General features: G+C 37.9%; 1 protein-coding gene across 1 annotated transcript in view; it reads right to left on the bottom strand.

The window, feature by feature from the left end:
• The window catches only part of LOC141389028 (uncharacterized), a 370910-nt gene that overhangs the window by 168766 nt on the left and 184714 nt on the right, over positions 1 to 17430 (bottom strand). The gene's annotated exons all lie outside the window — the stretch shown is intronic.

Here is a 17430-nt window from a genome sequence, read left to right as displayed (position 1 = left end):
TTTAACCCAATTAAATTAATTATTTTATTAGAAAACCTAAAACTTTGGCCAATTAATGGATCATTGCTTAACTTAAGCGACATATATCTTTAGAAAGTGGAGTGGTCTTTAAACGCTTAGCCATAAATATTATTTGATGTGTGTTTATGGGTGCGTATGAGAAAGTTTGCTGCTCGTATACATATGTTATGTATACGCTCCATCCACTAACTTGAATTCCTAATTTTTATACCCTCCACATTAAAATGGAGGGTATAATTAAATTTGTCATTCCGTTTGTAACACATCGAAAAATTAGCAAAACATTTTAGTACATTTTCAGTTTTTTTACTAACAGCAAGTTGAAAACAGTATCAGTTTTGAATGACAGCTTTCAAATGCCGCCTTATTGACCGTCTAACCGTACATGTTTGTCAGCCATAAACTATGGTTGTTGAAAATCGATTCAAATTGTTATCAAAAACTGTCCGATTAGCTGTCCGCTTAAAGAGGGCAGAAAGCTGGACTCCTACATTTTTTAAAACGAGATAGAGAGATATTTTCATCCATTCCCAATTATAAAAGAAAACTGATATAATTGGAAAAAGAGGCAAACTACCTGTATTACAGATATGTACCTAAAAATAACCAATTTGGTTAGTGTAGATGACGTCGGGGGTGTTGGACGGTGTTTGACCTGATGTTGAGATAGAACACAATGAGCACTGGGCAAAGAGACAAAGTAAGAACTTTGTCTTTGCAACTCCAAAAAGAAATTGGAATGGATGTATCCAATTGCGAATAAAGGGGGAAGAAATAAAAACAAAAATATGTGGTTTCAGGATGGATTGATAAAGTTTGGTTTTATTTGGAGATCATAGATCTTACCAGTACGACAGTTGATGTTGAACAAGAATGAGGTTTTGTAAATTGAGCGGAAGCTGTCAAGGAAGTTTTTTACAGATAAATTTATGTCAATTTTTACAGAAAAAATGATGCCAATATTTAACGTAAAATTGCTGTTTAAGTAATTGGGAATTTTTGTATGTTTTAGGGGTAAGGGATTTAATTGCTGATTTTTAATGTTGTTTGGCACAAACATTGCCGGCCCCCTTGCAGTGTAGTTTCAAGTTATATTCCTTGACAACTTCCATATGATCAACATATACAAATAGTAAATTCAGTACGATATGGCTTATGTTGTATGTTAGTTTACAATTCATAGACGTATATCTGTAAGAAGGTTAAAATTCATTGATTTAATTATAGAAAAAATAAGTGGTTTAGGAGTAGTTTACATTATTTCATAAATGCCCATTTAAGTTAAGAATTCATATCAATGTTTAGTTTAAAAAAGAAGATGATTATAGTGGGCAAGTGCCATAGAGGGACCAACCGAAAATTGTGTTTTGCGCGGTCGGAAGACCGACTCTTGTAATTATGCCTTCGTTTAGTATTCGTGAGTATATGTCTACCCCAAGAATCACATCGATTGGGCTAGACTTATAAAAGGAGGAGTCAGCTAACATCAGATTTTGGAAGTGCTTTGTAAATGATTGGGGTAATGACTTGTGTGGTATTCGCGTGGTTATCCTATTTGTCATGCGCAATGTGCTTTCTATCATAATATCCGTATCATGGACAGAATGTAGCGTTAATGGGCAAATAGTTTCGTCTTTTAATGTCAATGTTGTTAACCCAAGTTTGCCAACCGTTTCTGAAGAGATGCTGCTATATCTTGCCCCAGAATCCAACAAGCATCGCAAGTTATGTTTTCCTTTGGAACTATCTATCTGAACGACGACAGTAGGGAGCAATGTAATGGAGTTGCCTTTTAAAATGGCGGTCAATGAGGTGGTAAAGTTTTCGCTCGTGGCTACAGAAGTCTTTTTTCTAGTATGCAAATCACGACTTGGTGAGTAATCCGATTGCGGTTGGTTTCGGAAGTTGGTGTTATTGGATCTTGCTGGGCTTTTCCTTGTCCGAGCTCTCTCCTTGAGAATAGGATGAATATGAAGCAAGGAATGATGCTGGTGGTGGCAATATTTGCATCCCGTTTTTGTAAAACAATTTCCTTGAGAATGGGAATGGGCGAGACAATTTTGGCAGTAACCATAGGTATGAACTATTTCTCTGCGTTTAGTTATATTCATGTCCAGAAAACGCTTGCACTTCCGGAGAGCATGTTGTTGGCGACATAATCTGCATGTGTATTGGTTTCGACGCAAATTTCCTTTGGAAGGGTTGGTACGGTTTGGTGTATTTTTAGCGGGCGATTGATGACTTGGCATATTTACTGCAATAACGACGGATAAAAACAGTACATTGGCAAGAGTAATTATATGGATAGTTATTCGTTTTGAATTAAGATGCTGTGTCTTCTAAAGGGATCACGACCAGTTTTGTTACTGGCCGAGTTATTGTGCCTTTTTCGGTTTTGACTTCAACTATACGGACAAGATTATCACGACCAGGGAATGTGTTTGTTATTCTACCTAATCGCCATGAATTTGGTGGAGTGTTGTCATCTTTGATAACTACCATCATTCCTTCTTTTAGATTATCCTTAGGAAATTGCCACTTATGACGCCGATGGAGTTCCTTTAGGTATTCATCTTTCCATCTTTTACAAAATTGTTGATGTAATGTCTTGAGACGTTGCCAGCGATTGACTATGGACATGGGGTTGGAGTCGATTTTTGGATCGATTGGAACTAAAATTGGGGAGCCAATTAAAAAATGTCCTGGTGTAAGTGCCGATAAGTCCGATGGATCGTGGGACATTGGAGATAATGGCCGTGAATTCAGGCATGCCTCTATTTTGGATAGAAGGGTTTGGAATTCTTCAAAAGTGTGTTTAAAATTTTTGGCAACTTTCTTGAAGTGGGCTTTAAAGGACTTTACCCCAGCTTCCCATAAGCCACCCATGTGAGGCGCTCCCGGAGGAATAAAATGCCAGGATAAGTTTTGGTGAGCATAGCCGGATATAATAGCTTCGTGCGAAGTTTTGAGGAATTCTTTGGCCAAGACTTTGGATGCCCCGATAAAGGTAGTACCATTATCGGAGTGCAAATGTAACGGACAGCCTCGACGAGAAACGAATCAGCTAAAAGCAGCTAAAAAGGTTGGAGTTGTAAGATCGGATGTTAGTTCTAAATGTATGGCTTTTGTCGAGAAGCAGACAAAAACGCATACGTAACCTTTGGTTATACGACAATTTCTCCCGGAATAAGTTTTAATGTCAAAAGGTCCGGCAAAGTCGAGACCTGTATGTGTAAAAGGACGTGAGAATTGTGACCTTTCAGGAGGTAAGGCGGACATCAACTGCTTTTGACATCTGTGTTTGTATAATATACAAGGTTTACATCTATGTATTATTGTTTTGACAAGATTTTTCCCTTTGGGTATCCAGTATTTAGAACGAATCAACTTAAGGACCAGTTGATTTCCGCCGTGAAGACAATATTCATGGAGAAAGGTTACCAAAAGTCGTGCGAATTGACATTTATAAGGAAGTAATATGGGACGTCTTTCATCTTCTGACAAATCTGGAGAAGAGACAAGTCTACCGCACACCCGCATAACTCCTTCGCTATCAAGAATGGGGTTTAGGCTTAGCAGTTGACTCTTGGATGAAAGAGAGCCCTTGGTGGAGAGAGCCATGTAGTCGTTTGGATAGCAAGCCTTCTGTACCAGTGAAATCAGCCGATTTTGAACTACTTGCATTTCGGAGGCTGTTACAATTTTGGAAACGAAAACAAATTTGGACTTGTATTTAGGAAGGGTTTGAAAAATAAATCTATATATGTATGCAGCAACTCGTATTGCTTTCGGAAACGATGAGAAGTTGTCGAGAATGTCTTCGAACTCTTCGAAATACGCGAAATGAACTTTAAGAACTTTCTTTTCGAGACTAGTGTCAGGCACCACAGTATTGCTCTTAGACCAGTTAGTGGGATCGTCTTTAAGCCAATGTGGACCGTACCACCATAAATCATTTTTGATTAAGTCATGCGTATGTAAACCCCTACTGGCAAGGTCTGCTGGATAGGATTCGGACGTGACATGGAACCAATTAGAAGGATTGGATGTTTCTACAATCTTTGAGATCCTATTGGCGACGAAGGTGTTCCACCAACATGGGGGTTTTGAGAGCCAGGACAAAACTATGGTATGAGTCTGTCCAGAAGAATATTGGACATTTTGGAAATCGAAGTTGTGGAATAATAGTGTCGACAGTTTCGGCAAGTAATGTAGCCCCACATAGTTCTAGTCTCGGGATAGATAACGTTTTGAGGGGCGCTACTTTACTTTTGGCGCATACTAAGTGTGTTTGGATGCCGTGTTCGTTTTTAATACGAATATAAACAGCGGCTGCATACGCCTTTTCCGAGGCGTCACAAAATCCGTGGAATTGAATTTCGCTTGTGGAATTATAGCCAAACCATCTAGGAACTTTTATGGATTTAATAGAAGGATATGAAGATTCAAAAGATTTCCATTCTTTTAAGGAGTTTGGAGATATAATTTCGTCCCAATCTGTACCGTCAACCCATACTTGTTGCATAATAATATTCGCGGTTATGACACATGGTGACAGCCACCCTGCTGGATCGAACAATTTGGAAATCAGAGATAGAACTTCCCTTTTTGTATATTTTGGTGGACTGGGAAATGGAATTACACCGAAGTAGAATGTATCGGATAACGCATTCCAACGAATTCCTAAAGTTTTGGCAGAACTGTGATCATCAAACTCGAGGAAGTCTTCGAAAAGAAGATGATCTGGTGGAATATCTGAAAGGATTTCCTTTGAGTTTGAAGTCCACTTGCGGAGAGAGAAGCCGGCAGAACTCAGGGCACGGATTACTTGGTATTTGGAATCATTTGCTTCTGTTATAGTGTGAGCTCCAGCTAAGATGTCGTCGACGTACATCGAGCCCTGGAGTATCTCACTAGCTAGAGGATAAGTATTCTTGACGTCCTCAGCTAATTGTAGAAGTGTGCGTATAGCCAGGAACGGGGCGCAGTTTACGCCAAAAGTAACTGTTTTCAGTTCATAATCTTTTACACGATCTTTTGGGCTTTGACGGAAAAGGATTCGCTGAAATGATGTCTGTCTTTGGTTTACCAGAATTTGGCGATACATTTTTGTAATGTCCGCGTTAAAGACATACCTATAGAATCTCCAGTTGAGGATTAGAACTATAAGATTCTGTTGTAGGACTGGACCTGTACATAGGACATCATTCAGGCTTAACCCATTGGAAGAGCTGAGGATGCGTTGAACACAACTCGCACTTTGGTGGTTGTGCTCTCGGGCCTTACTACCGCATGATGCGGTAAGTAGTAATTTCGAACAGATTCATCATATCTCACCTCTGACATATGCCCAAGAGTGATATACTCATTAAGGACCTCATCGTATTCTTTTTTAAATTCCGGTGTACGAAGAAGTCGAGCTTCATTCCGGAAGAATTGAGCCATAGCACTATTTCTGGATGTCCCAATGTTCACATCCTGAGGAAAATTTTGTTTAAATGGCAGATAAACTTCGTATCTTCCATCTACGTCTCTTTTTGTTGTGGAGGCGAATAAGTTTTCGCAATATTGATCCGATGGAGACATGAAAGTTTTCCGAGGAAGGTCCTCCACCTCCCAAAAGCGTGAAATCGCCTTGTCTAAGGAGATTTCACAGAAATTGGATATAATTGTGGTCGTTTTGGGGGCAGACGAATGTGGAGCAGGACCAGAAAGAACCCAACCGAATACCGTTTCTTGTGCCATAAGCGAACCGCAGATGCCTGTTTTGATTCCAGGAAGCATAATGAAAGGAAGTGAATCCGCGCCGAGAAGTATATCGATTTTAGAACTTTCGTAGAAACGGGGATCGGCCAAGGGAAGATCGGGAACATTTGTAAAAGACACAGGGTCAATAGTTCTGGATGGCAGATTGCTTGCTAAATACGGAACCACTAAAGCAGAAAGCGAAAGTTTTATGTTGCTATTTTGTATCGAACCTAAAACTATAGAACATTCTTTGTGTACGGATGCAGATATGGTGTTGTTCAATCCAGATATCTGGGCAGAAATGTTCTTATAAGGGAGACGAATGGTTTTGAAGATCTTCTCTGATATGAAGGAACCTTCGGAACCAGAGTCCAGCAGTGCTCGGGCCATATAATCCATGCCATTGTGTGTAACATGGACGAGAGCTGTACCAAGTAAAACTCCCACGGAGTTTGTAGAGAAACAACTCTGAATTTTAGAATCAGTGGACTGTATGGGGACTGAATTAGGAGGAAGAGCATTAGAATGTGAGCTAAATTTTGAATAGTCTTGTTTTTTGGACATATTGGTTGTAGATGGCAACACTACTTCTTGATGAAGTAAAGTGTTGTGACGTTTGCTACATTTGTGACACGAAAATTTACTTGTACAATGTTTTAAAGTGTGTACCTTTGAGAAGCAATTCAAGCAGAGACTATTCTTCTTAATTTCATTGTACCTTTGACTGGGAGTCATTTTTAAAAACGATGGGCATTTTCTTATGACGTGAACTCCAGAGGAGCACAATTTGCATGGGTCTTCGGAAACATTATTTTGAAACGTGCGAACGTGTTTGGAATGTGTGTCTGATCTCCCTTTGGATGACATATTATGGGTGGAATTACTTGAATTAGAATCTTCCGATTTTCAGAGACAGATTCTAGCGTTCTGTAACGATTGGTAAGAAAATCATCTAAGCTGGACCATGGTGGGATTTCAGATTTATTGGACAACGTGTGTTCCCATAAAGTCAGTGTAGACTCAGGGAGACGATTAGATCATATGAATACAAATAGTGGACCCCAACTATCCACATTAATTTTATATAATTTTAAAAGGGAGATGCAGTTATTAATGTCTCGTTGGAGTTTTTTAATGGAGCTCCCGTTTTCTTGGGCTATGTTAGGAAGACTGAACAAGGCTTTTAGTTGGATATTCACCAACACTCGCTTGTTCTCGTAACGAGAACATAAGTTTTCCCAAGCCAGATCAAAATTTTCGTTCGTTAAGGGAACTTTACACACTATTTCGTGGGGTTCCCCTTTAGTTCTTTGGGTTAGGTGGAACAGTTTTTCCACGGAGCTGAGCCTTTTATTCTTTATACATATGGCTGTAAAGATATCCCTGAACGTGGGCCACGACGAATATTCTCCGCTAAACAAAGGAATTTCGCAGGGGGGAAGTTTGAAGCCATGTTGTGGCTCAATGGATGGACTCGGACATGGTTCCGGAATCGGTATAGTTTTAGACATGGTTAGACTATGCAATAATTCCTTAAGTTGTGCGCTGCTACGACAGTACGTAGCATATGCACTTTGAAATTTGCTTTTCACCGTAGGAAGGACATTGTCTTCAGCATCCTCTTCCTGGTCCTTATCTTCTTCCTCTTTTTCCGCATTTTCCTTTTCAATATCTGAGAGGCACTGACTATAGACTACTTTAAACTCATTCCAAATGGTTTTTAGTTCCTCTTGATGAGTTTCTACAAGAAATGTTGAAGACAAAGGAGTATGTTTGTCAGTGAGATTAGCATCGAATTCTACCAACCTATCGGCCAATCTGATGAATTGGTTCAAGGACATTATGAGGATTAGTTATGGAAAACTCTAAAGAGAATGTTGAAGCTGGAGTGAGCGCCAAAAGGGCGATAGAATATATGGTTTCCAAAGATTTTAAAATGGTATAGAGAAAGATATAATGCAATCTCACGTATGAGAGTAATTTGAGAGTATAACATAGAGTGCAGCTCTATTTTGGACAAGACAACTTATCGTGTTTCCAAAGAATGTAAGATGATATGGTTATATATGTTCCTTAGTTGAATTCACTGTTAAAGTGTAGTTAATTGTTTCGAAAATATTATGGTGATAAGTATGATGTTTTTACATTTAGTCAACAGTGAAATTCAAGTAACTTCAACGGAACTGTGTTGAAATATGTGTTAAATTGGTGGGATGCAATATTTTCAATGGACAAACGGTACTAATAATTTGTAGTTGGTGGTAGTTTTAAGTTTTATCTAGGGCAAACAATTGTTGTAACTTTTCTGTTGAACAAAAATGTTTGCTGTGTAGCAATCTCATAAAAGAACTATATCCAAATAGCGAAATAAAAACAAGCAGCGAAACAACCCAAACATAGAGTTAGCATTACGCTTTCAGATATTTTTTGAGATAGATATCAGCTGTTTTCTTTTGATATTGGAAATCACGGTCATTAACCTTTATCAGTTGTTACTTCCAATGTAACACTTTCTGTTGGGAAGAATATTTCTCTTGGAAGGTATGGAAAAAACAAACCAAATGAGAATGGATGTGAATACAAATGAATAGATCAAACACAATAATTGAATTGATGTTCGGTCAAACCGAAGAGAGTGTCGACTATGTGGAATGTAAGAGCACGATTATAAGTGGTGGAACAAGTGGTAAATAAACCCAATTATTTTATTGTGTGACGAAAGAGAAAGATCACATAAAATGCAAAATGTCATCACTATGGGGAATGTATGTGTTCATATAAAAGTTTCAAAGCATGGATTTAACATAACATACTTTTAACAGATGTCACTACATTGTTGTTAGGCAATTCGCTGAAACAAAAATTACATACATACATACATCGTCTTTAACGTTGGGCGAATTCAGATCTGGTTCACGTGGTAATTTGGGATTATGTTTTGTGAATGTCGCATCAACGTCAATTTATTTCTCACATGGGCTATTATGTTTTTTGGGATAGACACATATAATTGTTGGTGGACTCACCACAAATCTCCTTGTAAATCTTTAGTAATCGATTCTCTTTCTTTTTTTTTATAATTTCGTCGATGTTTCCTCAGTAACAATTATGGTATGCACGTCTTAGTTTTGTTGTTTTCCTTTCAGAGACAGAGGGAAATATTTTGGCAAATGATCGCTTCAAACTTTACACTTTTCTCCATGACATTTGATCTTAAATATTGCCAATTTTTTTGTTTTTTCCTTCTTATTATAGCGGCACTATAATTTGACACTTTTGCACATCTCAATGTTTGTTCAACGAATAACTGGGCATATAATGAAACAATGCAAACTAACCTGTTCTCTCCTGGAATCCAAAAATTAGAACGATATGGAAATGAAATCTCAGTGTATTCTCCGACAATGGCAATCCGGCTCGAAGGACCATAAAATGTAGATGACGTCGGGGGTGTTGGACGGTGTTTGACCTGATGTTGAGATAGAACACAATGAGCACTAGGCAAAGAGACAAAGTAAGAACTTTGTCTTTGCAACTCCAAAAAGAAATTGGAATGGATGTATCCAATTGCGAATAAAGGGGGAAGAAATAAAAACAAAAATATGTGGTTTCAGGATGGATTGATAAAGTTTGGATTTATTTGGAGATCATAGATCTTACCAGTACGACAGTTGATGTTGAACAAGAATGAGGTTTTGTAAATTGAGCGGAAGCTGTCAAGGAAGTTTTTTACAGATAAATTTATGTCAATTTTTACAGAAAAAATGATGCCAATATTTAACGTAAAATTGCTGTTTAAGTAATTGGGAATTTTTGTATGTTTTAGGGGTAAGGGATTTAATTGCTGATTTTTAATGTTGTTTGGCACAAACAGTTAGAAATTGCTAAACACATTAAAAAAAGCAAAATCGAGTTTGCAACATTGTTTTCCTAAATTCGTTCGTTGAATTTTGGTTAAAATGCAGTCATCCTGTTTTCTTTCATCCAATTTTGGCTTACGTGATGAATCGTTATTTCATTCCATAAAATCGTCAAATCGTCATTTACCAAGTTTGGGCAAACAAATCGTAAAAATTTCGATAAATCGTCAAACTTGGCTACACTATATAGCCCCCATTTTCGTATTTTGAGGATTTTAGCATTTTTTGCCGAACAAACCTGTTATTTGGTATTATAGGTGTGTGGTCACAAAACTTATCCGCCAGAAATTGTCGACTTAGATCTATCAGATCTCTTCCTGTCGAGGATGAACCACCACAGTTTAAAATGTATGATGTTGCGAATGCCATCCAAAGCGTTGGGCCCTGATGGAATCTGCATGGTAATGCTGAAACAACAATATGAACCGGGAGTGGAGTATCTCACTAAAGTTCTGAACCTGTTGCTAGCCACCCTCATTGTTTCCGAAATGTTGAAAATGGGCAGGATGGTCTCGCTACTAAAGCCAGCCAAGTATACCAGCAAAAGTGACTCGTACAGGGCGATTTCTCTTTTGTCGCCTGTAGCAAAGACATTTAAGGCAATAATCCTCCCAAGAGTCAGAAATAGCTATCTAGCTATCCGATCATCAGCATGGATTCCGTAAGCAGCACATTACGACAACAGCGCTGCACACCATCTCGAGGACTCAACAATGTGATAGAACAGTGATGGTGGTGCTAGACTTATCAAAAACCTTTGATACTGTCAGTCACTTCACGCTGTTTGAGGACATTGAGCAGACAACCCTCTGGCCAAGTCTGAAACGTTCGATAATCAATTATATGTATGTATGTGTGACGACAGTCTTACGTGGAATTCAGGAACAAAAAATCCAAACATCGTAGAAAGAAACAAGGTATCTTCCCTGAGGACAGCTGTGAAAGATTGAGCTCCTATTTAACCGATATCCGCCACTAACTCTACGGCCAATCTGTCTATCACATGTACGGTGCACAGTGGTTCAGAATCGTAACTTTTGAACGGATAAAGAAATATTTTAATATAATTCATAATTCTTTTTTTGTTCGACAGATAACATAATCAGCTTTCCGATGCATTAAAACACTCGATTTCGGTGTAGAGGTTGCAGAGAAATTCATGGTCAAAATTAAAAATTTGATTTTTTTTTTCATATTTTGCGTCATAATATGAGTGTTTTTGAGTTGTTCATATGTTCTAAGTCCATATTTATAGTAGGCAATTTTCCTTGCGGCAATTGTCAGTTTGATGGAGAGAGACAGGTGAGGCATATGGTAACCCTTTGCCTCTCAACACCCTCTCTTACCGACAAACTGACAATTGCCGCAAGAAAAATTGCCTAATGTAAGTATGGAATAACTATTTTAAAAAAGGTCACACAACAATAAACAAACCATAAAAATAAAAAAAAATTCAATAATTCTTTTTTTATACATCTTTTTTTGTTTGACAGATAATCAGCTTTCCGATGCATTAAAAACACTCGATTTCGGTGTAGTAGTTGCAGAGGAATTCAAGGTCAAAGTTAAAAAATTTTAAGACTATGTCTTATCAGGCTAAAAGGTCATTCTTCAGTGAAAATAAAAATTATTTATTTCATTTTCTTATCCGACGTGTTGCTGGTATTTGCCAGCTTCTTCAGGGATAATAATTTATTAAATCTGGCAACGACAATATGAAGTAAACAACAATTATTTACATTTGATTTCATAAAATTTTTGTTAGTACTAAGACAAGTTGCACTTACATACATTTTTATACCCTCAGCCTTTAGGCTAGAAAGGGTATATGGTAATATTCAAAAAAGTTTTCCAATCGATGAAGTTGAGGTTCACCATTTAATGAGTCGCGAACTGTTAATATATTTTATAAAATATGATTATATTTATAATTATTGAAGTCTTTTAGCCACAATCTCATAATATGGACCATAACAAATAATTTTCGTGGAAGCTGCGTTGGTGGTAATATAAAAAATGGGAATGTGTTGAAGTTAACATGTTTTTTTGTGTTCTTTTTTGATTTCTGGCCAAACCACGCAAAATTCGAACCTGTGCTCAAAGAAAGAACTAAACAATACCCCTTGGCCAACATGGTTCTAGTGTATGACTTTTGGATATATACACTGCATCCCCCTAAAATCGATGCTGACATTTTGAAGTTTTGATTTCAGTGTTTTTCGAATTTTTCTTATAATTATATGGTGCAACTAGATAATAATCCAAACTAGTTTATAGGATTGTAGAACTCGCGATGTCACGTCGTTCGATGTATATCTCATGAGTGTGCTCCGTACAGCTTCCTAGTAATAGGAGTCCGAAGGCGAAAATTTGGTGCGTAAATTTTCTGAAAAAAACCTATTTTTTGGCTTTAAAATTTACAACTGTCGTACAGGTACCCCTGAACCCCGCGTGATTTTAGTTTTTTTACGTGCCGGATCTAATGAGCTCTTCCGCGGTCGAATCCATCCACTAAAACGCCGGATATAGATACCTTGAAAGTAGGAAAATCTGCAAATATATATTTTGACAATTCCGCGAATTGAACCGCGATTTTCTTTGATTATTTTTGCATAAATGTAATCCTTTATACGCGATTATAATATTTGCCAAAAAGGTGTGTCACAAATTACAAAGATTCAGGAGTAATATCCCTATTTATCCCAAAATAGAATGCGGTGGCACATCCGCAGTTCTTGACGAATCTGTCTAAAATAATTTATATTGACGTATTTTTAATAGGGGGCCATTGAAATCGGATGCACCTTATAATCATATGCACATCGCTTAATTTTTGCCCACTTGAAGGTTTTTTGAATAGTAAGATGCAACTGATGGCACACTTTGGCCGCTGAATGAAACATGGGAAAATCCATGCATATTGATAGACATTGACGCCCTGTATCCGAAAAGCACATGCACCTCAACCGATTTAAACCAATTCGCGAATTATACGGTTTTAAACTTCTATGTTTTTCCTTTGATTGTAATTTCAATATTACTCTCTACTTCTTATTTCTATTGCTTATTACAGAAAGCAAATATACTTTCACGATGATTAATTTTCTTGTAAAAGTTTAAGCAAAATACTTCAGGATTTGGATGGAAATTTAGCGAAATAATAGAATAACTCCCAACATTTATTTTTCAAATTTTTCGCATTTAACCAAAAATATATTTTTGAAATAATTTCCAACAATAAGTTTCCGTTCTTTGTTGTTGCTGTAATATGCAAGTTATAAGCGCGATCTTTATAATTTTGGTCTCACATTTTTCTACGCGTTGTTTAGATTCTGTACGTATTTTTAAATTATTTTTTAGCGATTTTTTGGACTCTGATTTAGAATAAATAAAATTTATTCCAAGATTTCTTCAATATTTTTTGATTTTCCGCGAAAATAAAAATAAATTTAGCAACTATTTTAGCATCTACGGATAGATATCAAATTCTGCTAACGATTCATATATACATGTTCTTATTACAACACAATAGGAATTTTTAAATATTTTTTCTTTACAAGAGAGTAAAACCGCATATAACTTTTGAGTGCAGCATCCATTTTTGTGAACGCGAACAGATTTGAAAGAACGATTTTTTTCGTAACCCATGTATTTGAAATTTACCATATACACTTTCATACGGGCAAAATGTGCCTCATCGAAATTATGGTTTTAGACCCCAAGTATGTTTGGACGAAATGTGTTTCAGACAATTTGGAGTTGATTTAGCAATGTCCGTCCGTCTGTCTGTCTGGCTGGCTGGTGCGCACGATAACTCTCGAACGGATGAACCGATTCGGTTCAAATTTTGGCTTTCTTAATATTTTGCCAAACTTAGTTTAAGTTCGAAGATGGGCTATATCGGTCCACACCTTCCGGTACCTCCCACACAAAAGTTCGAAAATATTCGGAAAATTTGTGCGCACAATAACTCTTGAAGGGAGTAACCGATTTGGTCCATACTTTGTCCATCGTGAAACCTGTACCAGACTTAAATTAGGTTTCAATATGGACTTAATCGGTCCACTCCTTCGGGTACCTCCCACACAAAATTTCGGAAAAGTATAGTTTAGGGCCATCTCTCTTATCGCTTTAATTTTTGTTTTAGCAACTTGTATTCACTGCCCTTCATACGACGGTACAAATTTCATCAGGGGCAAGTCCATACTTCCTGAGAAAAAAGCCTGAAAGTTGCAAAAAAATCCCTATGACACCGTGTGAGGTGGTTGGAGCGCAAGATAACTCGGTCCAAAATTTAGTCTTAGTAATATTTTGTCCAAACATAGTTTAAGTTCGAAGATAAGCCATATCGGTCTACTCCTTCAGGTACCTCCCCCACAAAATTTCAAAAATGTTCGGAAAAATTGTACGTACGGTAACTTTTGAAGGGAGTGGCCGAATTGGTCCATACCTTACACATCCTAATATATCTACCAGATATAGATAAGGTTTGAATATGGACTATATTTGTCCACTCTATCCGGTACCTTCCACACAAAATTTCGGATAAGTTCACTTTAAGACCCGATATCGAATCACTTCGATTTTTGTTGAAGCAACTTGCATTTGCTGCCTCAATTACGATCGTAAAAGTTTTTTAGGGGTAAGTCCAAACAGCCCGAAAAGTGTAAAAACCCCCTATGGCACCATATGTTGTGGCTGGAGATCCACTTCCATAACGGTCAATGTCGATCCATTCCTTTTAGTATCTCCTCCGCAAAACTTTTGATCCATAATCCTAATCAACATTTTTGTCGTTTCATACGCCCAAAATTTTTAAAACCCTCTAAATACATGCTTTTTTTGGGAAAAAATTGTTTCAATATACATACACAGGCTGAGGATATATCTCTGTCGGCCAAGCCGACTGATACTTTTTTACTTGTTTACATTAATTTGTATAAATTTGAAGGTTTCTTAAGCAACACAACAAATAAACTGTTAAATAATTGCAAATATAATCAAAAATTTATGTAAATATCACAGATTTTTTTATTACTACGGATCACAGGCATTTGAATTACAACAACTAATTCCAAGCTAAATAAAATGTGGACTAGTTCTGTCACGGTATGTTTTGATGCAGTTCAAATGGAGTCGTGAAAAAGGCACTCCAGTCCTCTCATTTTAACCGCATTTGGATGCAATCCAAAGAGTCACATCCACTTGTCACATTTTAACAACATCCGGATGCAGTTCAGCGGAGTCGTGAAAAAGGCACTCCAATTCCTCACAATTTAACAGCATCCGGATGCAGTCCAAACGGAGTCGTGAAAAAGGCACTCCGTTCGCTACATTTTATTAGCAGTTGTTAGAGATCCCTACATGTACATAAATCAGTTTGTACATCTCTACATAGGCATCTCTTTATAGGCAGCGGCATACATTTTCCAAAAAGAGATAAGCGTGTTAACATTTCCAAACATTTGTTAATACAAACTAAATAATATTTAATTTGTGAACATTTTTCCGGTAACTCATGAGAAGAAATTTTCCGAATGGAGTGCTGTTGGAGTACATGTCGAAATCTTAACTGGTGATGGGAAAACAACCCATTTAGCAGATGAAGCAAAAACAGTTCAGCTTGGATTAAATGGAGAGCGGAGGAAACACGCATGTTTGCGATTGAATTCAATGAAGAATTTTCATTTCAATTCGTGTTAATGTAATAAAGTTCTTAACATTTTTGTTTTACATAAATAAAAAGTACATTTTAGTTGTTCTGGGATATTTTGTAATGGGTTGCACAATTTTCGCAGAATGCCTGTATCAAAACACGTGCTTTGGACTGCCTCCTATTCTACCCCAAAGGGTTAGTTAGAATGCAATGCCAAATGGTCAGTTAAATGCAGTGCCAGAGGGTCAGTTAAAATGCAGTGCCAAAGGGTCAGTTAAAATGTAGTGCGATGGAGTGTCTCTTTCAGTAGTCACGCTCTTGTAAAAAGCATGAGTGAAAATGCATAATTTGATGCACTTCCAGATCACTTGTACATATCATTTAACTGTCTCTTTGGAGGCAAACTTTTTGCTGGGTTCAAATGCCTGTGTGGCGCAGGTGTGATGAGAGTTTCCGACCACAAACTGCCCCAAAATTCTAGGGGTCACATTCGATACTATCTGCAGATAAAGAAACCATATAACGCGATAGGTCGGTCTGTGATAAACTATATGGCGCCGGTTTGGTCCCCGAGTTTATCTGACACGCAATGGAATAATATTGAAACTTGTCAGAATGCCGTCCTGAGAACAGCAAAAGGATGCCTCCTCATGTCTGCAGGGGACCATCTGCATGTGGAGGCAAAGATTCTTCCAGTACAGCAACACAATGAGATGCTTTTGTTGCAGTACCTTCTCGCTTGTTACCGTGAGAGCCATCCCAATCACCATCTGGTGGGTAGGCCCGACACACTCGGGTACATTAAGATGGATCTTCACGTTCTCGAGGAAGTGGTCCAACGATACAGGAGGGAACCCCTAGATCAACAAGCATATCAATCAGTTTTAAATAGCATTCGCATGGACGCAGTTGCTAAGGCATAAGCAAATGTGGTGTGAATAAAGTCAACGGAGTACATCCCCCATCTATCGCAGCTGAGAAGCGTCAGTTGCCACGACAAACCAGATTAGTTTTGGCTCAACTAAGCTCGGGATATTGCAGTCGCCTAAATTCTTATAGGGTAAAGATCGATCGCACCCTGGAATACATCTGCCCAGCATGTGGCATGGGCCCGCACACCACGCTGCGCCTTTTCAACTGCCCTGCAAAACCTACTCATCTAACTCCAGTAGATCTGTGGTTACATCCGATCGAAGCAGCCACTTTCCTGGAACTGGAGATACACCCAGAGCCAGATTGAGCTATCTGGCCTAACAATGAAAACGCGAATATTTACTATCAAAAATGGTTTTATTGTTTTCTTAAGTAGCCTCCAGCAAGATTTATATGCTTTTTCATGTGTTCAAACCAATTTTTGAATCCCTTTTTCCACTCCGATTGAGACACCTCCAAAACATGGTTTTTGAACGCTTTTACAGCATCTTCAGGCAACAAAATTCGTTGAACACGCCTTTTTTCTTGATGTACTGGAATCAAATGAAGTCATAGGATCCCCAGTCAGGGCTGTACGGCGGATGATTCATCAATTCCACGTTTTGTACGGTCAAATAGGCGCTGGTTTGAACTGATGTGTGAGAGCCCACATTGTCATGATACAGAATGATTTGTCTTCTCTTGTTCGTTTTTCGAGTTACTCAGGATACTTCAGGCAAACAAATTATAGTGTACCACTCAGAATTAACCGTTCTATATTTCTCAAGCCGTATAGTCGCCACATGGCCAGTTTTTCTTAAGAAACAGGCAACCTTTTGCTTCGAAGTGCTTTTTACATTAACAACTGTCGTTTGATTTGACCCAAACGGCCGATTCTTGCTTTGTTTCAGGCTCCTAAGCATATATCATAGATTCGTCGTTTGTGACGATTTTACGAACGTCGTTTGAAGCACCGCGATTGATTTTATGTACAATTTCTTTGAACCAATTCACATTAGCCTTTTTTGAGCGATTGTCAAATTTTGCTGGATCTAACGAGAAAAATCAATTTTTGCGGATAGGTGTTTATGGAAAATCAAATGTTAGTTGTTGGAAAAAATGCCCAAGGATGCCTCTATCTCACGGTATTTAACCTGGCAATCTCGCATTATC

This window comes from Musca autumnalis, unplaced genomic scaffold (assembly GCF_047663935.1).
Source record: "Musca autumnalis isolate F117 unplaced genomic scaffold, ASM4766393v1 scaffold_1, whole genome shotgun sequence".
NCBI lineage: Eukaryota > Metazoa > Arthropoda > Insecta > Diptera > Muscidae > Musca > Musca autumnalis.
Note: the sequence above shows the minus strand (reverse complement) of the source record. Positions and strands in the feature narration are given on the sequence as shown.